Below are 26,500 nucleotides of genomic sequence, written 5' to 3' on the forward strand. Positions count from 1 at the left end.
ACACACAGCTTCCCTGCGCTCAGTGGTGAACGTGCTCCACGTTGAGCTTTCCATCATCTCAGCAGGAAAGCTTTAACTGAACAGTAACATTCAGTCACTCTGTCATGACGCTTATTTCTTTTCTCTATATTTTTACTGGTAATTTTTATCAAGGCTTAAATGTTACAAGTGCGTTTCGCCAAAATGTTGATGAACAAGGAGGTGATATATACCGTATACATTTGCATTAGGGCATTATTGATCTTGAGTCCATAAGTGAATACAGCTTTAATTAGAATGAGGAAAATACTGTTGTCTCTTTTTATCAAGTGCTTTTAAATGTGATGCCAAGTGTCCTTCACAAGCATCAATATGTGATGAACTGGAAGTAAAACCTTCCTCCGTGTTGCCATCGCCCACTGCATTATGTACTAAAGCCAAAGAGCGCTGATGAAATGGCAGCGTCTGACTTCCTGGGAATGATAACAGGTTGGTGTTGTTTTAAGTGCAAACTGAATGTCTTCCCTGTGATTCATTTTGTAATTTGAATTAAATGGCCGAGAAAATAGAGGTTAGGTTGTGAAATGGGTATTTCAGGTTAGTTCAGCAGTTTCACTTCCAGAAGAAAGTCCTTGAAGTACCACACAAGGTGAGTAATGTCTGTAGTAAACAGCTTAAAAAGCTGAAAGGCTTTCTGTTTCTGGCGCGTGTTGGACGGTCTTTTTCCACCTGCAGTTCTTTCCTCCGTCTGCAGGCCTGTAGTAAACCCATCTGCCCATCCTCTCTGTGGGAATCCCTGCTGACATCATGGTTTCTGAGTGAACATTAGATATTTACAGCACCCGCATAATGCCTTTTATCTGCAGCCACTGCTCTAGGATTGGCGTTTAGCTCCCATCAAGCAGCTGGTGCTGCACCTTCGACCCTTCTGGTAATGTGTTGGCTGCTGGTTTTATGCTTTTATGGTCATTACCACCCAAGAGCTGAATCCCAAAAGTTTGAAAGAGTTTCTACAATTCAAAGAACATAAACAACTGAAGTTTCAGAATAAAAGTCAACATGTTATAGTCGTGCATCTATCTATACAGTGAGCTGTGTTCACATGTAATCCATTTCCCCATCAGTCACTGTGTTGTCTGTACAGCTTAAAAGCTTTGAGCAAACCTGGAAGCAGTTCTCCTTTAATGGGATCTGCCTGATTGCTCTTCTACATTCATCTGTTTGTGATTATGAAATGAATCAGCTGAAGTAAACAGATACATTATTCAATAGTGGGACCAGTGGTGTGTTTAGATCAGGTAAAGAGCTTCCATCATTCAGTGGGCTTCCTTTTAAATGTTCAATAACACTTTATAATAAAACCTGCATTTAAATGTCCAATCCCATCCATCCATCCATCCCCTTCCTCCCACACAGGTCTGATATGGCGGGCCCAGACATCCATCTGCCCGACCACATCATCCCAAAGTAATCAAGCAGCGCAGCCTCCATGGTTGTTTAGAAACTGTACATAAAACGTGTGACAGAAGTGGTGCCAAAGGGCAGCCCTGCTGGAGTCCAGTATGAGGCTGAGTTGCAATGTAGATCAGGCTCTCACTACAATCGCACAAATCCAAAGTAGTCCGTGCAAACAAGCGCGACAATTCAAAAGCTTCCCCAGAGGACAACCAGAGAAACGCGGTAACATCCGGTCTCCTAGTGTGGAAACACTTGTACACCAGTTGGGTAACGAGCTGCTCCAGTGTAATATTTAACTAAAAAATTATCACAATATTGGAAAATTGTTTGGAAAGAAACTTCTTCATAGACAGATGCATCAGGAAACATGAAACACCACAAGCAGGAGACTTTCATTCAGATCAATATGCAATTTTCTTCTGAACTCCAACAACTTCTCTCCAACTTCCTGATGCTTCTGATAACACGGTGACTCCGGGTACAATCATCAGGATTTTCATCCCCTCCAGGCAACCTTCTAAAGTAAGCAAAGCAGTTCCTTAACAGAAAAAAATATATATATATTTTTCCAAGTCCAACTTTTTTCCAAGGGATATTTTTCCCTTTAGGAAGATCACTTTGTGCTTCACCCTCATACAAACTGCCACAACTAAATAAAGTGTAAACAGCGTAAAACTCGATCCACTTGTGACAAACCTTTCAGTAAAACATAAATCTTCTGCATCTGCTCTTCTTCACATAAATTGATCAATAAGAGGAAAACAACAGGTCTCCAATCACTAATCAGCAGAAAACATGTTTCTGATTACTAATCAATAAAGAGAAACCAGGCTGGCTGCTCACAGATCAATAAAATGTCCTCGGGAAGTGCGGTGGGGACTTTTCAGTCTTTCTGATTTTACAGTTTGATTGATTGGGGGTTTGTTCTTTGTTCAGCTAGTGGTTACTTCCTGTTTCTACAGCTGAGTTATTTTTTTATCATTTTAATCTTCTTTGATCTATTTTTATGTTACTTTTCTCAAATTAGGGTTATTGCTCCTAAAATACAACTTAGGTTAGTGTTTCTGCTTAAGGTTACATCTGCGTTGTACAAATGAAGCCTACTTTTATTATACTTTTGGTCATCGGTTCTTCAAAACTGAAGTTTTGCTTTGAAGGATACTTTTCCACTTTTAATGTTTTGCATTGTACGGTATTTTTACAGGCATGTATTTGGTATATTTTTGGTTCAGAAACTGTTTTTGTTATCATTTCTGTTAAGTGCTAAGTACGCCCTTATTTTTCCACCTTTACCTTTTCATGTATATACTTTATCCTGCTATGATGTAGTGTTGTCATGCTGTTCCATCGTTCAGTGCAGATGTTTGTAGAACTTGCCAAAGACCAGACACGTGCAAATCTGAGGTCAGTAAACTTAATAAACAGCCACCCATCCATCCACCCTGACCTCCACCTGTCGTTATTACTACAGCTCTCAGAGGGTGCTGTTAAAAGCAGTTGTGTTGTCTGGAAAACGCTTACCAAAAATGATTAAATATAAATTTGAAGAATTCGCAGATGAAATGAGTTTGTTTTAAATGAGAGGAAAGCTTCTGAAACAGTAGGAGCAGCGATTCTGCTGGAGTGGAAACTTCTGTTCCCACACAGACACTCACAGAGTGATGGAGGGCAGCACATGGCCGGCCACTCTAAGTGTTTGTGTGAAACCATTAGACGGCCATCACTGAGCAGCGCTTCACTGCGGCAGACACACACACACACACACACACACAGTTCAGTACAAGCAAAAGAATACAGCATCTGCACAAAAGTGGATATAATGATTAACCGAAAATATGTCAGCTGACAAAAGCAAACAAAAGCAAAATGATCCATCATCCATCAGCCCATCTGTTCATCCACCCACCCATCCAACCATTAAGTGCTGCTGAATCACAGTCAGGTGGCAGCAGCATTTTCAGCTCCACCTGGAGGAAAATCCCATCATCTTCCTTATTTTTTAAAGAGAATCTAAAGGTACCTCAGTGTGAAACTCACACTAACATGTAGCCTGTTTGAGAACCAGTATAATGACAGGAAGAACTGAAAGGATCAGGCGAGCTCCTCCACGCCAGCTTATAAATGCACCACTGTGATGTCAGATATTGGTAAGTTCAAATGGAGGGGAGCACAAGTCTTTATTAAAATGCTTGTTTTAATGTACGTATTGATGCACCGACTACTATCACTGGATTGCTGTGACTCTGATCATGATTTATGATTTATTTCCTCTTTGTTTTGATTTGTCTGCTTGAGTCTCACCATCTGTACAGATGCTGGATGCTCACGAATGCAGCGATAGTAGTTCAATAAGCTCTCAATTTACCGGTCGATCTACGTCCCTACCCTCACCTATGGCCACAAGCTGTGGGTAGTGACCGAAAGAACGAGATCGCGGATACAAGCGGCAGAAATGAGCTTCCTCCGAAGGGTGGCTGGCCTCTCCCTTAGAGATAGGGTGAGAAGTTCGGCCATCTGGGAGGGGCTCAGAGTAGAGCCACTGCTGCTCCACATCGAAAGGAGCCAGCTGAGGTAGTTCGGGCATCTGACAAGGATGCCTCCCGGGTGCCTCCTGGGTGAGGTGTTCCGGGCATGTCCCACTGGGAGAAGGAAGACCCAGGACACGCTGGAGAGATTATATCTCTCGGCTGGCCTGGGAACGCCTTGGTGTTCCCCCGGATAAGCTGGAGGAGGTGGCTGGGCAGAGGGAGGTGTGGGCCTCTGCTTAGGCTGCTACCCCCGCGACCTGGCCTTGAATAAAGCAGATGAAGATGGATGGACGGATGGATAGTTTAATAAGAGTTGATGATACCTCCTGACCAGTAGAAGGTGCCAATGTCCTGTTAATACCTGTTGCTGTACCTGATGATTAGCAGCTTGTAATTACGGCTCTGTACACGGAATAGTTTGCCACATTCGAAGGTCTTCGACTCAAGTTTCTACGTGTATTAGAAGTATTACATGGTACGAGAAGTAGAAGTATAAAAAAGTAGAAGTAAAATATAAAGCTGGCAGAGGTTTTGCCTTTCATGTTGTGCCTGAGAGCCTGGAGCTGGACGATAAACCGGACACATGAAGATTGCACTTCTAGCCTTCGCTGGACCTCCTCGCTGGTCTTAGAAAAGTTCAACACGTTTTTATTCACTGACGCAGGTTTGACAAGGTTGTTGCAAAGTTTGATGAACACTGCTCGTTCAGTTGCACACAGAGCTACCGAAGCTTTGATTCTTTTATTACAGACCTGCAGTTAAATGTATTAGACATTTTATATTTTATTTTCAACCTTTGCTGGCTTTTCCTTTTTTTAAAGTGAACAACATCCGGTATTAAAGCTGTAAATTATGTAAAAAAATGTAAATTATTTAATCAATGTTTCCATTCACTGTTGTGTGGAATAATGTTGTTGGCTAATAAAGATAATCAGCAGGTACAAAAAGATGACACTCTAAACTTTGTGGAAAACATATAAAAAGATATTTTCTTCCTATTTTTTTCCAAATGACTGCAGCAAACTGTTGCATCTATGTGGAAAAGCAAAATGACGCCCATACATTCAAAGACATGTAACGAGGCTGGCAGCTGTTGACTCACTGGTCTTAGCACCTTCATGCTGATTAGCACTCACTGTGAGCTTATTTTATGCTCCAGATTGTTGTCCTACTCTGTGCAGCAGAAGATAATTTAAATTAACAAAAGAAAGACGGGGAGGACGGGAGAAAAGTGGTGGGAAAAGGCAGCGTCAATTTTGCATAAATGCACCAGGATGCATGTTATCGGAGCATGCAGAGCGCGGCTGCACGTTCAGATAACATGCAGCTCCACGCTCACTGCTGAGAGCTGTGTCCGTTTTTGATCTATAGCCAGCTCAGACCATTTAAATCGTACACATGTGCTATTTTATGTTATTTTCTGTGCCGTTCATTTATATCTAGCGGCTGCTCTAAACTTTTAGCTGACACACAGTTACATCCACTCACTGAGGTGAAGAGCCAGAGATGTGTTTGTCCTTAAAATTGACAGATTTGCTGCTTGGTTTGCGCTCTGGCTGCAGCCAGCGTGGCGCTGCTTTCACACATCAGTGTACCCGCGAGCGTTTTGTTACTAAAGCAGCCACTGTTGGGTTTTTAGTGCGTACTTGACTCACTGAACAATCCGAACCATATGGTATGAACACGTTTCTCTGACAGTTCAGATCTTTAACATCATGTTTACTCCGTGTGCAAATAGCACTGAACACTGACTTTGCATCAGCGAGTTGCACATAAAACATCTGGAAAGGAAACTTCTAACAGAAACATGTTAGAGACTGGATTTGAAACTATTCTGGGTTCTGATATGAAACTTTTTTAGCATGTAGCTAAAGGCTCGATTAGACTCTATTGTGGATGCTGGACAGCTGGAGACCCCACGGCCGAGTCATTCCTGTTACATTGTTTGACATCTGCTTTAAGTCTGCTGCCTGATCCGAGTGGACCCTTACTGCCTTGCAGACGTGGAAAGTATGATTCCTTCTTCAAACTAGACCTAACATTACTCCCTGCCTCTAAATATTGACCTTAGGGATGATAGGAGGTTAATCCCAAGCTGTCAAATTTTATTTACAAAATATAAATGTCAAAAGATGCCCTGAGACCAGGTGTGACCCGCCACTCTGGTATTCACGAGTATGGAGGCAAAGCTCGCTGCAGATGAGTTCCAGCTTTTTGTTAACCCACTAAAAGTGTGTATTTGTGTATTAAGTCTCAAAACAACTTTTCATCTACTAATTGGAAGGTTTGTGGTTCAATTCCTGGCTGCCCCAGTCTGCATACCAAACATCATCTGGCAAGACACTAACCCAGGGGTGGGCAATCTCAGTCCACGAGGGCCGGTGTCCCTGCAGGTTTTAGATGTCCTCGAACCAACACAGCTGATTTAAATGGCTAAATTAGCTCCTCAACATGTCCTGAAGTTCTCCAGAGGCCTGGTAACGAACTAATCATGTGATTCAGGTGTGTTGACCCAAGGTGAGATCTAAAACCTGCAGGGACACCGGCCCTCGTGGACTGAGGTTGCCCACCCCTGCACTAACCCCATCTCCGATGCACCTGCTGCAGTGTGAATGTTCAATAGAAAGCACTTATGTAGAAAAACTATAGAAAAGGTTTTTGTATGAACGGCTGAATGAGGTGAGTGCTCAGCGCTATATAAGAAGCAGCTTCCTGCATGCTAGAAAATACACAAATCCTTGCTTTCTAGAACTGCATTAATTCTGTGCTGCAGTCCATCATGCTAATGTAATGCTCTGTAATTGCATCAAGCTTGCTAATGCGTTGCCAGTATTCCTGAAATGAAGACATATGCCATTTTTCTCATTTTCACAGCTCTGATCATCGGCTCAGTCTTCAGCCATTCCAACACATTCCACTCACGATGGCAGAGCAACACAAACACACCAGAGCAACATCGCCCAGTACAGCAAAGGCTCTTATCCAGTGGATTAAATGTGCTGCCAAGGAGGAGTTGACCAAACTCGCACTGATTAATTATTGCATATGTGTCATATCAGGATATCCTGCAGAGTTTCACCAAAAAACTGTTAAAGTAAAAGCACATCACAGCGTGTTCCTCTTTCACTGTAAAACCTCGAGTGAAATTTGTTTAGCTACCAAAGTGTGCCCGCGCATTTAAAAGCAACCTTAAAACCAGTTAAAGGCCTGTGCAGCATCACGTTAGCTATCAACTGGCATAGATTGAATTTGAAGACGTTTCACATTCGATTATTTACCGTCTGCTTCTCAGCAGTCAGCTGAGAAACAGACCGACTGCGTCACCGACACAAATCAGCTACCATGAAACAGTCTGATAACACAGTGACTTCACAACAATCTTCATCTTTGATAAGAACAAACATTTATTTAGCCTAAAATGTTTATTTTCTTAAAGAACGTTGTGCTAGAAACGACAGTGTCCACGTTTAGGAAACCACAGAACCTTACAGGGAAAGATGATATTTTTCACTTTCCCTTATTGGATGAAACAGAAAATGTCACAAATGCTCTGCGGAGTACAAAACAGTCATTAATCTGAAATTAGTCCCCAAGAATGCACTGTTTACGTGAGCGGCTGTTTCAGAATAAAAACATCAACTGTTACATGAGTGAGGTGTTTTTAAAGATGTACACCTTTCGTAATGGATTGAAGCCAGACGTGAGGTCACAAAGTATCAAGACTACAAAAGACGCTCGAGCAATGCCATCAAAAATTCCTGACTTGCATGATTTGAATCTTTCTTAAACTTTAAAAGGTAAAAAAATACAATAAGTGAGTTATTACTCGCTGTAGGAGGTTTAAAGAGTTTCAGGACTGCAGAAGCAGGAGGTGTGTGAATATTAATGAGCACAGTGTGTGCACATGTATGTGTGTGCACATGTATGTGTGTGCACATGTATGTGTGTGCACATGTATGTGTGTGCGCGCATGCATATGGCAAGTGTTCAAGCGGCAGGTGTGTGTCTGTGTGTGTGTGCGAGACTGCTAACCACTGTTAATAGCAAACACACAGAACTTCATCACTAATTCATACAGCTGGATTACGTCAACCTCAACACACAGGCGCACACACACACACACACACACACGCACACACACACACACACGCACGCACACACACGCACACACACACACACACAGGAAAATTATCCACATTTATCTGCTTCTATCTTCTGTCTAAATCTTAATCTTGAGGCTTTCTCTTAATTATTTGTCATAAATCGGTGAACTTGCTGTCTCCTGTTCATCCCAAACACTTCAAACCTTTCTTTTCTATTCTTTTCTATTCTCTTTTATTCATTTCTATTCTTCCTCCCTCGCCCTCTTCTGCTCTTTTCCATCTGCAGTTTTTAGTCACAAATGCCACTTTTTCTTCTTTGCTCCTCTTTATTCCAAGTTTTCCACTCGGATTTTATTCTCTTCACCTCCTCGCTCCAAACTCTTACTCATCCCCTCCCACCACCCCCACCCCTCTCCACCCCCCCCACCCCTCTCCACCACGCCATCCCGTCCCGCTCCTCTTCCTCCACTCGACTTTTCCACTCCCTTCTTATTCTATTCTCAGCAGTGGTAGCGGTGTATCTGGAGCAGTTTCCATCCTACTTACCACAGCTGCTGGTGCTGGTGCGGCTGCTGATGATGAAGGTGAAGAGTAAGGCGAGGAGGAAGAGGAGGCAGGTTTTCCAGGTGAAACCACTGTGGACGGACGCAGGAGGACAGAAGAAGAAGAATAAAAAAGAAGAAGAAGAAGTAGGAGGAAGAAGAGGAGGAGTGTTGTTTTACTGTCTCAGATCTGTCCTGCTCTGCTGCCGCGGCAACAACCACATCTCCTGTCATCCCTCTCTGTCTCACTCTCTCTCTCTCTCTCTCTCTCTCCCTCTCTCTCTCTCTCTTTCACTCTCTCTCTCTCTGTGGCTCCACCTCCTCCTGTTTCCTGCTCGACCCTCCCCCTGTCTCCTTTTTGTTTTCTCACTCTCCTCTCTCTCTCTGTTCGTTGTCATTTCTTGCTCTCTTCCTCGTGTCCCTCCCTTTTCTCATCACACACACACACACACACACACACACACACACACACACTGCTCTACATTAAACAGACTGATGGGAGTTTCATGTTGGAAGGAGAGAGAGAGAAAAATGGACAGAGAGAGAGAGGAGGGAGGAAAATTACAACTTCTGATGTAAAGTGTTCAGATTAATCTTTCATATCATTATCAAAGAAAAACCCTCATCGAACAAACAGTACAATAAAGTTGCAATAAAAAAAAACTATTTATAAGGACAAAATGTATATTTGTTATTAGAACGACACTTAAAATGACAGCGTTTGTTGTCTAGCACGCGCTCTGCATGCTAACTTATTTCTTTGTTAAATTACTAACTTTATTTTCACTTTAAAAACATAAACGTAGCTATGACTAAATTTCCCAGAGGAACCCACCCGAGGGATTAATAAAGTTTTATCTCATCTCTTATCTCTTATGACCTTCATTCTTTATGGTGTTAATTTAAATTACTTGTGACAATTTTATTTAAAAAAAACAGAGAGGTGTTACATGTTTGTTGGGGTTGTAATGGGGCAGATTTTAGGGATGTGTCATGAATGAGTCTTTGTTTGTTTTCATAATAACTATTTTCTGTAACTTTACCTCTTGAGAAACTTTCACACCGCCTGATTCGGAGAACTTCAATCTAAATATTATAAATTAACATAATTGTATTTAACTGGCAACAATATATAATCTCTATTGATTTATTCAAAAGTCATTTACTTACAAAAATGAAAGCGTTACATTGTGAAACCTTACACAACATTATTTTTAGGCAATATTGAAACGGACAATAACAATAATGTCCCATTACACAACACACTGTTGTGACTTTTCATGCACAGTGACATGATGACATTGACTTTACATAGATCTGATATTTTACCCTGACTTTGCTTTTGTGAAATTACAGTTTTAACCCAGTTAAGTTTTTTTTCACATATTTAAAATTTTATTTCCATATTAATTCTCAAAATATCTTTTTTTCCTACAATGACCATCTGCAGCCCATCCAAACATCACGACTACATGAGGATCCATATAAGTAGAGCATCTATCAATACTATTACGATTTTAAGTTGCAGTCATGTGTAATCTATTGACACAAAGTACAGAAGTTTTAATTCAAGTTTGAATGTAGCAGGTTTCCTTGAATCGTCTTAAGGCTCCGGTTTCGTTTGTTCCCTTAGACACGTGAAGGTAACACAATCAGCTTAAACACTTAATCAGACAAAACACTGTCCGTACGCGCAAACACCCACGCAGCCGGACACTGGAGCTGTGCACTAAAACATTTAAAGAGCCAGTGATCTGTCCTGATGACAAAGCAAACCATGTGTTTTTCTGTATTTTGCTTTTTAGATTAAACGTGGAGCTGAGAATTAGAAGAGTTGGTCCCCTTCAAAGTATTTCTCCTACTACTTGTTAATCATCTTTGCATCACAGATATTGATCCATCCATTTGCTTCCCCACAAGCATTTTTCTCTAATATCAATGTTCAGTTCTTCCTGGAGGACCTCAGGGCACTCCCAGGCAAAATGAGATACAACCATTCCTGCAGGTCTGCCTCAGGATGCCCTCCTAGTTGGGGTGCCTGGAAAGCCTCACATGGAAGGAGGCATTCGGATCAGATGCCCCAAACATCTTAAACTCAAAGTCTAGTCTGAACTTGCTCTGTCCAAGATCCCCCTCACTGTTAATCGCTAAGGCTCAGTCCAATCATCCTGAGAAGGAAACTTCTTTCAGCTACTTCACCTCATCCTTGAGATCAGGTAAGGTAAGAGTTACAGCAACTGATAAATCAACAAGCTTTACCTCTGAAGTCTCTGTTTGTGAAAAAGTTCAAAAGACTGCATGCAGTTGTGTGAAAAACTAAATGTGTCACATGATAGTTTGTAGATCCACTTATATCAGCAACGAGTTAAAGTAATTGTTTTCTGTATGACTTTATCAGTCTGTCACATTTTTGTTGAGGACTAAGGAGAAATATGCAATGACCGAGATGAGTTTTTTTACTGGCGACCCTTCAACACGAGCCATATTTGTTCAGTGTTCTTCTAATTATGCGATCATGAACTTTAAAATCTAACAAAACTGAGACCTTTAAAGTCTCAGACGGTCTGATCTTGGGATGAATCTGCTGGGACGCCGACTCACGGGAAGAGCATTGTGTTAACACACAAATAAATGATCCAACTTAGCAAAGCTTCTGCTTTTACCGGGGGTCACACTTGCTGATGATTAGTTAATAGAGGTTATTTGATTAGTAGCACATGGCTGCCACTTACCCTCTTAATTTCTACGGAAGCAGGAAGAGTTTACTAAGTTTTCCAGGACTGAACAAAATCCTGTGTTTAAACTTTCTTTTTCGCATGGCTGCAGATATAAATCATATCTTGAATATGCAATGATTTGAAGGGTTACAACAGGGTGGGGGAAGTCCAGGCGTCAAGGCCGGTGTCCTGCAGGTTTTAGATCTCACCCTGGGTCAACACACCTGAATCACATGATTAGTTCATTACCAGGCCTCTGGAGAACTTCAAGACATGGGGCCTTTCTCAATATGCGTACTTGTGCGTACTTGCGTTCTCGTGTACTCGTGATACGTCATCAGTCGGAGACCAAGTACTGTTCCAATTCAAAGTACGCATCAAGCCGAGAACGCGAAAAAGTCCCGGATGTGTTCTCGCTCCGCCCATTTTATCGAGCATGCATCGGTGGTGACTTGTGTGGACTTGGTACAGCTAAATATCCCAGAATGCATTTCGTCCAAAACTCAAACGCGGCAATGGCGGATGAGCGGGGCTAAAAACTTTTAAATATTACTCTTTCTGGGTCACAAAATAAACTTTTAAGTTCTTTTCAAGCGAGAATGTAGCTGTGTAAACTTCAAATATCTGCATGATTTATCAAGATATCATATATTTCCAAACGAGCTCCGACGTTTTCGGAGACATCTGTGACCCGCCAGCTCCACAGCAGACAGCGAGGTCGAGGATTATTAGAGCCGGCGAGAACAGCGGACTCCCGGCACATCGTTTTCAACCCCCCCCCCCCTCAGGTTAAACAAACCCCAGTAGCTGTCTATTGTATTGAGTGTCCACTAAAATAAAAATAAAAGCGTTCTAACATCTCACCTGCTTGTTTTTATTAAGACAAACATGTACACTATTTTTATTAATAGAGATCTCGCTACTGAGGTTAAACATGATATATAAGTCACTTAGATCACTTCTAAATGTTAATGTTTGGTTTATTTCAGTGTTTTATTTGTTCCTGAGTAAACCGGTTTGGCTGTGATTAAAGTTAAGCTTCATAACATATTACTCACAGTTAAATTAAGAGGGGACGGCAGTAAAAACTCCGGACCTGTGACATCATCAAGTACGCTGGTGTTCCAATTGTACAAATCGCGAGTCCGTGCTCGCGTACTTGAGAATTGAGAAAGGGCCATGTTGAGGAGGTCATTTAGCCACTTAAATCAGCTGTGTTGGATCAAGGACACATCTGCAGGACACTGGCCCTTGAGGCCTGGAGTTCCCGCACTCCTAGCTTACAACAATGTACCCAACACCCTGTGAGACAATCAGAATGCTCTAAGCCAATAGTTCAGATGTGGGTCCAGCTACACACTTGTCTGTTGTTTCTTGGGGAGCGCTACGCACTCAAGGCCCGCTCATGAGGAGCTCCCCTTCCAGCTCTCAGGGCCCCTGTTTCCCATCCAGGGAACGTTTTCAAGGTTCTGGGGATACCTCTAAGTCTGTCCCGTTAACTGGCATCAGTTTGCTTTGGGAGACCCTACAAAGTCTAACGCCGCATGATGAATTGCAGTGATACATTTGAGTAAGCAGTACACTACAAATGTCATAAAATGACAAATTTAAAGTGAGAAATGAATAAAAAACTGAAGGTAATTCAAACATGAGGCAGCAACATGTACAAAACACAAAGACAGTTTGAAAGTGTGAGTGCAGCAGGTTTACGCCCCCACACTGACAGCTCACTCCATCACGATTAAAGAGACAACACGCACACCGCACACATACACACTTCAATTACAACTAAATAATGAATGTGAAGCAAAAAAAAGCCTCTTGGTCAGCTGTCACTCACGGTGTCATCACAGACACGCAAACCTGAAGACACATCTTCAGAGCAGCTGGATGTCTAAAATAAAATAAAACGTTTTATTGTAAAGCCTGACTGAGTGAAGCTTCACAGGGTCAGATCACACAAATCATTGCATCTTTGTTTTACTGTGACTGTGCAACAGTGTTGATTAGCCATGTGTCTTTGTTTACCCCGACTCCTGCATGTAAACATCTGATTTTGTTTTCTGGTGACATAACACTGAAACTTGAATAAAGCTGGATGGAAAGAATGAAAAGTGATCTAACAGGTGATGAGACAGCAGGATTGTTACATGTACACCATTTATAGTTAATGGGCTGAAAGAACAACAGTACATGCATGGCCCTTTAAACGAGTTTTCCATTGATTGAGCCCTCGAGCCTCGGGCAATTTTCTTTAATTTCAGCCTGAAAAATATCCCTGAAATCAATCAGTAACAGCACCATAACATCAAGACCAAAATGAACAACTCTGGGCTCTATATGAGACCCCCAAGTGCACAAAGCAAACAACCGGCCCCCAGCACAACACTGATAGTCAGAAAATCCTTATAAAGGATCAAAAGAACAATTAAACTCATATGGTTTCATATACTACGCTGCTGAAAGAAAAAGCTAAGGTTAGCCATCATGTTGTTACATCGGGTATAAATCAGTATTTAGTAGAGGTGGGAATCACCATACATCCCACGATACGATATTATCACGATACTTAACGCACGATACGATATTATTGCGATTTTTTAAAATATTTTGCGATATTCAGATTCTGTACATAAAGGTAAACTTTATCAATATTCATTTTCTCTAATATCAAAGTCTCACACTCAGTCTTTCTCTCATTTCAGTTTTATTGTTGACAAACTGAACGGTTTGTATTACAGTCTAGTCCAACTTAACTGAACAACCATCTGGTACAATTATAGCTATTCTGAACTATGCAGTTTATGAAAACTATGCAGCCCCTTCAGCAACTGAAGAATTTGAAAGTCAATTAAAACAAAATAAAATTTTACATTAAATAAAAAAGTTTTAAACTTAATTAAAATAAAACATGTCTTAAATTAAAATAAGTAAACTGTCATGTTTATTGCTGCCAAAAACAAGTTAAACACATTTGGACAGTGAAGGAATGTCAGGATTCTTGCTCAGAAAAAGGATCAACATGCTCTGAAGTCAGAGCACAAAAACCTTTTTTGTAACAAAATATCGATTTCTGCTGTCCCTGTATCCATACATTATTAGCAAACAAAATATCACCATACTACACAGTATCGATTTTTCCCCCACCCCTAGTATTTAGCAGGTAAGTCAGTGTTAGTGAACATTGATGGAAGAAAGATTTACCCATAAAATCTGAAATTTGACAGATGCCGGGGGAAATGAGGGTCCGGATAAGCAGGGAATTTCCTTCATGGACAGGTCTTGGTTTGGGCTAATATTAGCTGATGAGCTCATTTAGCTAACACACGCAAACTGCATGTCATCTTCCCCAGAAGGAAATATGCTGGGTAAGGTCAGAGCATTAATCCAAATTTCTAGGTCTAATCTTGCTGGTAACTTAGCTCCAGATTTTCTGGTTTCTTCATCAACTAAAGCTAAAAATTAAATATCACCAAATGTCAGTTGACCGGTTAGCTACTGTGGATAATTTCACCTGCTAACATAAGCCACGATGCCCTGTATTTGATACTGGCCAGCACTAAATTACAAAAGCAAAAAGGACAATAATTAACATTTTCTTCATAAGGTATCGAGCAGGAGCTGCCACCAAGCTGTATCTCAGCCACTCACTATCCATCAGCTGGTAGCTGACGTCTTCATACTGACACTCAGATGTACATGTGAGCTGGTTTCTCAGTTACAGTACAAGATCATTATATAGAGTGCCTGCAGCATGTATGACAGTCCTCTGTAAGTCTGCCAGTATTTTGGCCAGTGCTGGTTTGCTCATAGAATAAGCATGAGCTGCACACAAATGCAAACAGCTAAATGGTAACTGCAGTTCATTTACGACAATGACTGTCATTAACAACAATGGCTATCTGGAAGGTAGGCTGAGTGCTTCGAAATTTTAGGGCCAGCGTCAGACGTAGAGCAGTGAGTCAGGGCACAACTGCAACATACCAACGAAAATAAATGGATAGATGGATGGATGGATGGATGGATGGATGGATGGATGGATGGATAGATAGATAGATAGATAGATAGATAGATGGATGGATGGATGGATGGATGGATGGATGGATAGATAGATAGATAGATAGATAGATAGATAGATAGATAGATAGATAGATAGATGGATGGATGGATGGATGGATGGATGGATGGATGGATGGATGGATGGATGGATGGATGGATGGATAGATAGATAGATAGATAGATAGATAGATAGATAGATAGATAGATAGATGGATGGATGGATGGATGGATGGATGGATGGATGGATGGATGGATGGATGGATGGATAGATAGATAGATAGATAGATAGATAGATAGATAGATAGATAGATAGATAGATAGATAGATAGATTCATTCAGGCAAATAGATTTAAAAAAATCCCTTCCAAGTGTGGGAATCAGAGTGATGGATATGGAGTGTAAGTCCTGTCTGCTCTCACAGCTGCCATGACTTTTGTGAAATTATGATTCTTTATGACACCATCTGGTCTTTTTTCATAGCCAGTTTGGATTTTCTTACATTACTCTGCAGGTGTATTAATATTGCACTCATTTACTTTCCTGTGTCTTTGAAGCCTCCTGTGTTTCATTTTTGTCGTTTTTTGACTGTTTTTCCATTTTGTTGATGCACTTATGTGTCTCCTTTTGGATATTTTACATCTCTTATGGATATTTTGTAATTTCATAGAAGCTATGTTTGGCTGGTCCCCTGTGACGTGATTTAAAAAGTTTCTATTTGAACCTTTCAAATTAGTGTTTTTTCCAGTAACTTAGTGGTTTCATTCTGGAGACTCTGAAGTTACATCCAGCTTTTATACTCATGCTGGTAATGATCACAGCCTGCAGACTCCAGCATTTGTTTAGTGCAGTGGTTCTTAACCTGGGTTCAATCGAACCCTAGGGGTTCGGTGAGTCGGTCTCAGGGGTTCGGCAGAGCCTCCGCAGTGACATGCATGGCTCATTTTGTGCACCAGTAAAAAACATATCTATGTCTTGAATTTGAAATAAATCATATTTTATTTTTCACTAAAGAGGGGTTCAGTGAATGCGCATATGAAACTGGTGGGGTTCAGTACCTCCAACAAGGTTAAGAACCACTGGTTTAGTGCCTGTCTGTTGCAGGGCAGGGTGTTGCCTTTTGGGTCCCAGAACCATTTCCTTCTACCTCAAACTAAAACTGTATTTATTAATATTATTTATTGATGATGTCAACCATATATATAATTAACCAGCTGACTGTCAGTCACTGTTGTCGATATACAGCTACTAATCAAAGTCTTCTATAATCTTATCACCTGCATATTTGTCTCCAAAGATCTATCCGAGGGTGTGCAAACCGCCAGCAGCTACTGGGTTTAATAGAAGTGAAATGTTCATCAGATAACAATGTGTCACACCCCCGTTACACAATGTAAGGAGTTTAATGAGTTTTGGATTTGGCCTGAATTTATTTTTGCATTTTCCATTTTTATTTGTCTCGTCTGGTTTCGTCAAAGCAAAGGTTGGACTGTAATTGTGTTGACTGACTCGCTGTAGGAGACACAGGAAATACCACACACACACACACCATACAATTACACTCGTTTTTGATGAAATATTATTTCTAAAAATGTATCATTTGAGTGATTTCATGATGTGTGTAATAAATAGTACAGGAAAGGTTTCCATTGCACACCCCCACAATGGCCCAGAGGCCTGATTCATGTTCCCAGTACCTCCAATTTGGTTTTGGGTTTCAACAAAGACAGCAGGTCCTGGAAATAGACACATATTAACCACAGGAAATGAACTCAAGGAGACATTCGAAGGCCAAGAAGAAATCGGCAACTATGAAACAACTAAACTACAACAAAGAATCTACACATTACATACAGTGAAGCTGCTCAGTCCTCTGCACGGATGGTCATATAGACTTATATACATGAATATTAGGCTGTATTGACTGTCAAGTGATGACAGTCAAGCTTTAGGGAGCTGAAAGTTCTGCACTGGGAGGTTGGAGGGATGACGGTGTCAGAAGTTGCAAGTTTGTCCACCAAACTTTTACACCTGCAAGCATTTTGTGTCTCTTTGTGTCGGGGCCGAAGCCAGAACGTGAAGTGGACCCAAACGCAGAGTCAGAGGCTCAGCATGAAGTGAACGAGAACTTTACAGTGATGTTGTGACAGCATTATTTACAAGTGCTAAAGCTAGGAGTGAGGCTAGGGGAATACTATGAACAGGAGCTATGAGATACTGTGAACATAAGCTGTGATAGACAAAGACCAGCAAGGGGGACTGTGGTGAGAGAGCCGATGGTGGAGAGGCACTGAAACAGAAGCTGAGTCAGAGTTGGTTTGGGAAATTGGTTCGGAGATCCACAGTCGAAGAATGGAACAGCCTTACTCATTCGCAGGTGGAGTTTAACAAGAAGGGGAGCGTGGAGACGAGGCCTGGGTAAGTCCAGTGGAGTAACGATCCGAGATTTCAAACAGAGACGGCAGGTGAAGACAAACTGAGAAGTTACCGGCAGTGGAGACCTGAGTAGAGACCAGCGTCCAGGCTAGTGAGATTATTGTGATGATGATGGAGTTTTCCAAAGAACCACTGAGAAAGCAAAGGTAAGTACATGAACTATGAGAAACATGGAAGTCATGAAGCCATACACTAACGTAGGTTAGCACACAATCTGACGAAGGCTGGTTGTGAACGCTGGTCTTAAATACAGCTGGCTTGATTAGTCTCAGGTGGTCATCCTGGGAGGAGTGATGAAGAGTCCGAGAGAGCAGGGACTGTGGAAAATTACTGGGACTCACCCACACCATGACACTTTGTTTCATCTGTCACTTAATTGTTCTTTTCTGGTCATGTTTGGAGACTAAAGCTACCTGGGCAGGTTTGGGTTCAAACATGCACCTTTCATTACTGCAGCCCTGCAGAGGCGAGGCTGCTGGACACTGGCGCCACCGGGCCTTCTGACCACTACCAGTAGAAGTGTCTTTCCCAAGGACACAACGACCGAGACTGTCCAAGCCGGGGCTTGAACCGGCAACCTTCCGATTACAAGACGAACTCCCAACTCTTGAGCCACGATCGCCCACATCTACAAGTCGGTAGATAAAAGGTGGGAGTGACAGACGATCTACAGCCAACACTGAGTACATTTTGTATGTAAATGAGCCGAGCCAGCAGATTTGACAAACGGCATTACGCGACACCTGGTGAATGAGAATGGGCTGAGGGTCATCTTCCCCCCTTTGAGGGCAAAGGTGAAAGTTGTTAAAAAAGGATTTCCAAGTACAAAGTGGAAATTAGTCTTTTTGTTTTCATAATTCATGTTCACATTCACATAATCAGTTCATCTGATTTATTCACCTCTTACTTTCTTCATGATGCTGAATGTTTTCATCACATTATCATCACACATCATCAAAGTAAACACTGAACAAAGAAAACAAGCAAACAAGGCAACAGCAGAATCTCAAAACTCATCACTGTCATCGCTTTGGTTTCTAAAAGGGTTCATATGTGGGTGTTTCTGCTAACATCTCCGGCTTTCACAGTTATAACACAAAAGTCAAATTTCACAGAACAAGTTAAAAGGAAAATTCACTCTAAAATACAACAGCATGGATCTGGAGTAGATTTCATTTCACGGGAGATTTTTTTTTAAAAAGTAATTGCAGTTATGCACAACATAGAATAGAATAGAATAGAATAGAATAGAATAGAATAGAATGAGCCAGGAGTAAAGCGGAGAAGTAAAAGGAAAGATAAAGTGGAGGGAGGGTCAGAGGAAAAGCTTTTTGTGGCCGTATTGATCACAGAGGAAGACATAGTGTGTGTGTGTGTGTGTGTGTGTGTGTGTGTGTGTGTGTGTGTGTGGCCTCATTAATAATTCAGAGCGGCCCAGTGCAGTCTTGGCAGAGGGATGGAGGGAGTAATGAGGAAAGAACAGAATAGAAAAAAGGAGGAATCTAAAGAAAGGAGGAGAGAAGAACACACGAACTGTGTGTGTGTGTGTGTGTGTGTGTGTGTGTGTGTGTGTGTGTGTGTGTGTGTGTGTGATGCCTATATATAGACATCAGTACTGAGTGGACTGACATTTCCCAGACAAACCGGGAACTCCCAGAAGTCCTCAGGGTTCAATGAGGGGAGATTAGAGTCCGACTTCTTCTCTGGACAAATCTTTCTTTGAGAAATCAGGATCATGTGTTACCGAGGAAGTACTGGTCGTATAATAACTGAACAATATCAATGAAGATAAAACGAAAGACAAACTGAAAGTTAATGCAAATATCAAAGGCTGAAAAAAAAAACACTTTTATTTTTTTACTTTACTCTTCAGTTTTCCCGCTTGGCCGGACGGCGTCCTCTGAGGCTGATAAATGAAGCTAATCTGAATGTGCCAGAAAGTGCAGTTTATCTGATGGCCACAAAGCAAGTCAGCTTTCATAAACAAGTTTTCAGCTGGTTACAAGAAAGGATTTTGGTCTCTGGAGCTTGTTTCCTGTTCTTTACAGCTTCACACTGGTGAACTTTTGTATAATTCAAGCATTGCAATTTTATCAAAGCTTCGAGGTAACGGTGGCTGCTTGACCGACACGTTTGCCAGCACAGGAAGTTTATCATTGGACCTGGTTAAAAAGCCAAAATCCTGATTCCAAAAAAGTTGGAATATTGTGTAAAACGTAAATAAAAACAGAATAAAGTGCATGTATTGATTTGCAGAGCTCATAAACTCATATTTTATTCACAATAGGACATCGAACAATGGAATAGATGCTTAACTGCTTCTATTCCAACAGCATGGCTTCATAGTAGAAGAGTCCAGCTGCTGAACGGGCCTGTCTGCAGTCCAGACCTTTCACCAGCTGAAAACATTTGGCACATTGTGAAATGAATGAAATATGAGGAAAAACCAGGGCTGCTGAGCAGTTAGGAAGTCCAGCAGCTGGTGTCCTCAGTTCCCAGATGTTTACGGGCTGTTGTTAAAAGACGAGAGGATGCTGCACAGTGGGAAACACAGACTTGTTCCAACTGTGTTGCTGCCATCAAAATCAAAACATACTAATACTGCTCATGAAATCACAAAATGTATGAAATTAAGAGAGGAATGTTCCCATTTTTGACTTTTGGGAACAGATGTCTGTAAACATCTGGGAACTGATGTTAATAAAAGAAGTGGGGATGCTGCACTGTAGTAAACGTGACCCTGTCCCAACTTTTTCAAAACATACTGCCATTGATTTCACATTGGGGTAATATTTTTTAATAGAATAATACAACAATAATAAAAAAGACTAAAACATTTTTTAAAGGGTACTCAAAATGTCAGATCACAGTGGGTTCATCCACATTTTATATACAGCCTGTGGTGCTGTGGGGTCAGTTAGCCCGTTGGTCTGAAGTGCACGAAGTGGTACGCTTGATTGTTTTCTGCTATCGACTTATGTTTCATAGCACTCCTATCATAATTAAATAGCCACAGCTAATGGAGGCTAACTTAAAATTAATCCGATAATGTGAATCTCAACACTGTTAATGTAAATATTTCTTATGTCCTTAGAAAAAAAAGATATTAAAATATATTTTAGAATAAACCAACCAATCTTTCAGCCAAATAAATACTAAAATTCACTCAAGTAAAAAGCCTGAGGAAAAGAAACAATAGATGGACCATCTATTTGTCACTGCTGGTAAATGTGATGGTTAGCCGACAGAAATGTTCAGTCCCTGTAGAGACCTGGTCATCAACCTTTCACCCATCCACTCTGACCTCCTTCCCTGCACGTTCCTCCTCTCTGATGTTAGACCTCAGAGTCAGTTCCTACCTTCAGTGTAAAAAGCCATCAAACTGCTGCTCACACCATCATTCTCAGTCCTGACTGAGTCCATCCAAGCCGAGGTTATTAAACAATCTTGCCCATGATGTCCAGGACTTTTCACCTGTTCCTGTTTATTGACATATTGAAGCAAAAATGCCAGAGGACCAGTGCAAACAGGTGAGAATACTCGGGAGAATGGCCAGGAGGCATACTGTCTGGAGGCTTGGAGGTGGGGAATGCAAGCAGCATGACTCTGGAGGGCGACTAAGAGGCAGAGCCTACATGTGATTGGCTGAGCACACTGGAGACACCGAACCTGCAGGCACAGGTCCTTCAGAACCCGAGCAGGAGACTGATGCCAAAGGTGGGATCATTTTGGAAACTTGGGGGAACAATGATCCCCTCAGGAGGCCATCAACAAAGACAGAAACCTTCTGAAGGTTGACTGGTGGCCAGAGATGAGGTTGAGTCTAAGCAGGAAGCCAGAAACAGAATCGTTATTTATTCACCATTAAGCGGTCATTCATTATTAATTTCATGTGCAATACAGAAAACAGCAGCTGTGTTCATATGGACCTATGAAAAACTCACGTTAAACTCCAGCCTGACTCACAGCCAGTATGTTACACTGGTATCTGCAGCAGCCTTTAAAGACATCTGGAGTCCCTCCTAACAGCAGCTCCGTCATCAAAACACCCACTTTTCATTTCACTCCGAAGCAAAAGAGTCACTCGCCGTCATCGGTCATAAGTTTATAACTCATCTCATCGACAAACACTTCGCCACGCCGCTCTGTCATCCCTATTGAATCATCTCCAATATCGCGCTCGTCCTCCTTGTTTAATAGTCTGGTCTGAAGCCTCCAGAGAGAAAAACTAATAAACTCAATGACTGTGTTGATGTGTATAATGTACTGATGATCTATGAAGTCGAGCTTATTTCACTCTGGACATTAAAAAAGCGGCAGTGACTGTGAAGTGTTCCCTACCCTCGGTGCATGAGTTTACTTTGGAAACACGCCACTCTCCTGCAAAAAAGCTTCACTCTAACGTCTTTCAGCCAATCAGATTTTAGAGTCCAGCAATAAAACCTGAAGTGGCTTTGTGTTTCTTGCAGAGGGCCTGAGGTGGTAAATGCTGAGCTGAGAGATTGTGCTAATGTAGTATGTACCCAGCAGCTAAGAGTTTGTTTCATGTGTAATTTATAAGAGTTCCTTCTCGATGAATCATTCATGCAGAGGTGTAAATAGTTCTGTGGAGGTTAGCTGGGATTAGCTGAGCGGTGCCCTGCTACACCTGCGCCAGGTGTCTCAGCGTTTTCCATTCAGGGAAACCAGATTACTTTTTCAGAAAGTAGGACACTTCTGACAACAACAATAATTCAACTGTTGAATTAGGAATACTGTCTATATTGCTGTATTATTAATGCATGAACCTGTATTTTGAAGCCAAAAGTTCTGAATTCTGAAAACAGAAGTTCTCTGAAACTGATTTTATTCTCAGTTTTAAAAAGTTTCCAACATTTCACCATGAGTCCATGATCTCTATCCAATAAACTACAGCTCGCTACACCAGGGCGAATAAAGCTTTTACTTCCTCCATGTGTTTCACAGCTTTTTTACACATCTCTGATGTGATTTACATTTAACTGAATGATAATTTAATATTGTTAATTTAATTTTAGTTCTATTTTAATCAACAGGAGTTACCCTGATTACAATTTCTTGTAATCAACTAGTGGATATCGTCATTCTGCAAGTTTACATTGTCTAAAAATGACATTTAAAAACAAAAAAATAGTCAATCTATCCGCACAGTGCTGTATTTCTTGTGCTAAGCCTGGTTTTCCATAAAGACTGGAAATATAGCAAAACAGCTAGCTTGGAACAAACTTCAAAACTAAACATATGCGTGCAGCTCAGTGGCTGACCGGTGGATAGCTATAAGACTTCATTATGAGAAGGTAAGCAATATGTTATGTCTTGTTTTAATAATTCTGCTCATGTTGTTAATTATGAGCTAAATCTAGCAAGCAGGGTCGACGCACACCCCATTTTTCAGTTATTTATTTGTAAAAAAACGTTTGGAATCATGATTTTCGTTCCACTTCTCACGTGTACACCACTTTGTGTTGGTCTTTCACGTGGAATTCCAATAAAATTAATTCATGTTTGTGGCTGTAATGTAACAAAATTCAAAGTTCAGGGAGGCCGAATATTTTGCACTGTTTGCCTTCTGTGCTTCTGTGACAGTCTTGACACTTGGCCAATATCGTCTACTGGCAGTGATGTAGACACCTATTCTAAAGTTTCTATGTAAATCAATGGTGAAGATTTCTCTGGTCAGCAGACAAATCAAATCAAAGCATCGCACGGTGACAAATTGTCTGGTTCCACCCAGTTGAAAAAAATCACTGCATCTTGAGTTACGGATACAGAAAGCCAAGACAAAGTCAAATATTTAGTGTTTAAAATCTCTACGGTTTAAATCTCTCCTGCACTGTGTTGTCTAACAGAATCCTCCCATAGATTTCTGTTGATTGCTCTGATTTTAGGCCCAAAGAGGCTTAGAGACTAGTTAGTGGCCCCCGAGCAACCACAGGTTGCTAGGGAAAACTATGCATACCCTGACTGGTTGGTGACTGGTTGCTGGAGGTTGCTAGCTGTTGCTGTGGAACTGATTGCAAGGTTACCAGTCATAAGGGCCTAAAGACTAGTAGCCACTGGTCCCAATGAGTTGTTAAGTGGTTGCTGTAGGCTGCTGCTGATAGTCACAAAGAGAAGTTAGATGCAAATTTCACCTGGTGACAAAGCATTCACAAGCAATCCTTTCAGCAAATCTCTTAGCTAGTACGAGCCGCGGCTTTTGAAATGTATTGATTTAAACCTTTATTTTGAGGACAAACATCTCCGAGTATCACTTGGAAAGTAGTTGGTGAGTGTTTGCAGACAAGTTGAGTACCTAGGTGTCTTCCAGGCAGCAACAGAAGTCTGTTGGTGACCAAAACAAATGCAAAGAGGGTTCTGGTGTAGCTCCTTTGTGACTGATTTCACCTGACACCCAAGAAACTTCAGCAATCACGGCTGGGGAACACACCGGGTCACAGTGACCTGGTGTGTTCAACGAGGTCAAAGAGTCTTTTAACGCTCTGATAACATCTTAGAGACTTGGTGCAAAAACTATTTTTTATGTGCCAAGGGAGAGCAGCAAGGTCTTTTTTAGGATGATTCAGATCCCCTAAAATGATACAGAATCCCATTCCATTACAGACGAGGAGCAAGAGCCCAGTATAATGTTTGAGTGCAAGCTAGATGGAGAATGGACAACACCAGCAAGAACCCCGATAACATCGAGGCCTGATATCCATCTACTGTTTACTCTCTCTCTGTGCTAGTTTATGTCTCTCTCAGAGTCAAGGGGATGTTAGCAGAGGGCGGAGCAGTGACCCACAGTTTATAATTTAACACTCATGAAAGATAGATGAGCCACTCACACAGAACGAGCCAAATTCAGACACAAAGTTCTGCATTTAAAGGCTGAAAGACGGAAGAGCAGAGGGAGGGAGTAAAAAGATATGGACAGAGAGAGAATATCTACAGCAAAGGAGAATAAGAGAAGAAATGCAGGCAGAGGAAGGAGGAGAAGGACTTTTACTATGTGTGCAACTATATCTGTGGGTTTAAACACTAGAGAGAGAGAAAAGAAGACTGTTAGGAGGATGAACAGAGAAAGATGAGACAAAGTGACCTCAACAAGAAGAGGAAAAGATGGATAAATGATCTGGTTTGATAGAAAGATCAAAAAGGGGGGACTAAAGATTAAAGAGATCAATTAAAAAGAGGTGAGAAAACAACGGGAAAGCAAAGAGTAAAACAAGGAGAATGACAGAATGATAGAAGATACTCTTCTCAGGGTCACACTGCATGAGGAAGCAAATCTACTAAAATTAAGCTGTGCAAAGTCTCAGCAAACATACCGTGGGAGTGACATATGCATAGGCTGTGTATAAAATAGACAACAAGCAATTAAAGAAAGAGGTGTCTGCATGCAGGTTTCCAGAGGACAGTTTGGTTTATGGGGACCGGTGTCAATGAGAGAGCGGAGAGGTGGGTTGATCCAGGTAAGGAGTCCAGAGGAATGTTTCAGAGTATTGTGTTTGAGTCGAGTACGATTTCTCATTTGTGAGAAGCACAGAAGGATTCTTAGATGGGGACCAATGGTTTGATTGAGTCGTAGTTGGACGGGCAGGTGAGCTGATGTGGTGAGATCGCCGATAAAGAAGGACCAGCTCAGCAGGAACAGGTAGGTTATGCTGGAGGAAAGAGTCAGTGTCTCTGAAATCACCGTGTTGAGTGTTTTTTGTACAGTAGAGGCCATCTTTGTATGAGATCAGCTAATGTTAGCAAGCTTGGTTAGCAAGCTGTCTCTATAAACTACATTGGAACAGATACAAAGACATGCTAATCAGTACCAGTCATACTAATGCCATTACTGGAGTATATGATTTTGGGTGGGCTGCTTCTGCAGAGTCATCAGCTCCTGTTCTATGACTGGATAGATGAGCGATAAAGAACTAAATTAACATCCATATAGATATTATGAAGTACCAGAGTAATAAAATGCTAGAACTGGATGGTCTACCCCACATAATGGAGATAGAATTAAAAAGGTGAGTTATTTAAGTTCATCCACTGCAGAGTAATTACAAGGGAGACATATTCAAGTCGTCAAAACTGTTTTTAGTTTTTGTATTAAGCTGTGAACATAATTAATTTCTGTTATGAGCTTGGCTGTTTTAAAATAGGAGTCTATGGGATTGACTTTCTTGCTCAAGTCAGCCTCAAGTGGCTACAAGAGGTACTGCGGTTTTCAGTTTTTCTTTCATTTTTCAGAGTCAGAGCTTGCCTATGTGATGCTTACATATGCACATGTAAGCATCACAGGCTTTTTAGATGTGTTTCTACTGCCACCATCTAACAGTGTCATGGCAGTGGGCAAAATTAACGTTAATTCGTGTTTCTTGAAACAAAATTTCCCATGATAATAATACAAAATAGAAAGTATATTTTACTCCAAGGTGTGCTTGTCTACTGTGTGACCCCTTCCACAGCAGGCATTACAGAATAACTCTGTGTTAATAGTCGTTTGTGGTGGTGTTCCCTCAGGGCAGACATTTGCAGACATCCATCCCTGAAGGAACAATTCACAGTACACAGCACCAAGAATGTCAAAACATCTGACTTTGCTGCTCTTTTTCTAAGATGTGCTTCTTTTCTTAGTCTTTCTCTTTAAAGACAAAAAAGTCTTTGTGGTGCACACATGACTATAA

At 41.3% G+C, this 26,500-nt stretch overlaps 1 protein-coding gene and 1 long non-coding RNA gene across 2 annotated transcripts in view; one reads left to right on the forward strand and one right to left on the reverse strand.

Annotated features, from left to right (window-relative positions):
• kcnd1 (potassium voltage-gated channel, Shal-related subfamily, member 1) overlaps positions 1 to 9,072 on the reverse strand; it is a 78,418-nt gene extending 69,346 nt beyond the window's left edge. Inside the window, exon 1 of the mRNA XM_085146039.1 lies at positions 8,615 to 9,072. The gene's annotated coding sequence lies outside the window, so the exon portion shown is untranslated. The remainder of the gene's footprint in view (positions 1 to 8,614) is intronic.
• The window catches only part of LOC146494098 (uncharacterized), an 82,814-nt gene that overhangs the window by 54,061 nt on the left and 2,253 nt on the right, over positions 1 to 26,500 (forward strand). The window lies entirely within an intron of this gene.

This window comes from Neolamprologus multifasciatus, chromosome 20 (genome assembly GCF_963576455.1).
Source record: "Neolamprologus multifasciatus chromosome 20, fNeoMul1.2, whole genome shotgun sequence".
Classification (NCBI taxonomy): Eukaryota; Metazoa; Chordata; class Actinopteri; order Cichliformes; family Cichlidae; genus Neolamprologus; species Neolamprologus multifasciatus.